The sequence below is a fragment of the Plasmodium cynomolgi genome, chromosome 12 (genome assembly GCF_000321355.1).
Source record: "Plasmodium cynomolgi strain B DNA, chromosome 12, whole genome shotgun sequence".
Classification (NCBI taxonomy): domain Eukaryota; phylum Apicomplexa; class Aconoidasida; order Haemosporida; family Plasmodiidae; genus Plasmodium; species Plasmodium cynomolgi.
The window spans coordinates 2,477,627-2,479,337 of NC_020405.1; positions in this window are offsets into that span (position 1 = coordinate 2,477,627).

Consider the following 1,711-nt stretch of genomic DNA (forward strand, 5'->3'; position numbering starts at 1 on the left):
AAGTAGGAGGAAAAAAAAAAAAAAAAGAAAAACTAATTCGTGTATGACACAACAACGGGGACGTAAAAATAAAAAAAAAAAAAGGAAAACCTCATCAACACAAAATTTTTTTTAATTTTTATTTTTTAAGTTATTTTTCCAATTTGAGTACATAGGGGAAGTGAAATTTCGCGACCCCATCGGTTGTTCGTAAAACAATCATTACAACTTCTGCGCGCAACCCTTTTGTGTGTCATATGTGGTCACATCCAAATGTTGAACGACCCACCCCCAGTGTCGTGGACGTAGATTAATCAAATGGTTCGTTGAATGGTCAGATAAAAAGCTTCGCCACCGTGAGGGGGAAGGCAAAGGAGTATAGGCAAAGTTCACTTGGGGGTATCAAAAGAGCATCCCCGGAAACGTCATACTAGTGGAATGCACATAAATATACACGGGGGGCGATTCTCCAAATGGATGGAAATACAAAAAGAGGGTGCCACCTGGGTAAGTGGCAGCTGTGTAAGTGGCAGCTGTGTAAGTGGCAGCTGGGTAAGTGCCCATTTGTACATGTACTTATATACGTACATATTTATACCCCTCATCGTATTAGCAACCTTCGCACGGGAAAAAGAAACACTTCGCATGGCGCTGCAATCCTTCCGTGATGGCAATGCCGTACCTGGTCAGATTATCCACACAACCAATTTCTTCGTGGCAGCCAAATAGGTGAACATACGTCACCCCAAAATGGCGAAGGGGTGAAGCATGTGGGGCAGCTACATCACCCAATGTGTGCGAGTCACCAACATGTGAATGGTTCGAAATGAAAAAAAAATAATCACATGGTTGGTGTTTGGATTTTCCAAGTGAATAATCACTGCGGCAAAGCGTCTCGTTCCCATGGCGAAGGTGCAGCTAATGGACGAGGGGTAATATTTATAACCGGGGGGGACAACGCGTCGTATAGCTAGCTTTATTCTTTCCTCCCCCCATCGACGAAATGAAGAAAGATAGCGAAAGCGTGGTCCCCATTTGGTATATTACAAATTGTTCACAACAATTGAAAAGGCGTTCCTTCACACGGGGAAGTAAAAGAAAAAAAAAAAATGCCTCTTTTGCAATCCGTATATAGCAATTAGCCATTCATTTGGCTAGAGAACAAATTGCAGAGTGGCCAAACGCACCGTTACGAGAAGGCGTTGATCCCGCGATGTTATTTGTGCAAGGATAAGCACACCTCTTGTTTTAAAAAGTAATATCTTTTGTGAGTCACCAAAACGATGAAAGCGCTTCCTCTTACCCCCCTCCCTGGGGTGCTCAAATTAGCTAATGCGTAACGTATTATCGCTCCGTTTGCATACCTCTTTGCGTCATTTTTTTTAAAACATTCCCATCTCGCTGCATCGTTTTATGTCATACCAGGGGCAGGAACAGTAACGTAATAGGGAGAGTATGTTTCGTTTTTACTCCTTTTTTACTCCTCTGGTTTGGCCTTCAAGGGGGGAAGCATATTTCCTTTTCCATTTTTTTTTTCCTCATAACATTTCGAATCTGCATGCACATGTATATATAAATGCACACCCAATTATAAATCTTCAGCGAGCGCGAATGTATTTTCCCTGCCATCCGTTTTGCGCAAAAACCGGCTTATGCGTTACAGAACAAAATGGGCACTTGAAATGCCTTGAAAACCAATAAAACGGGTGTTCATGCATAAGTGTTTTTTTTT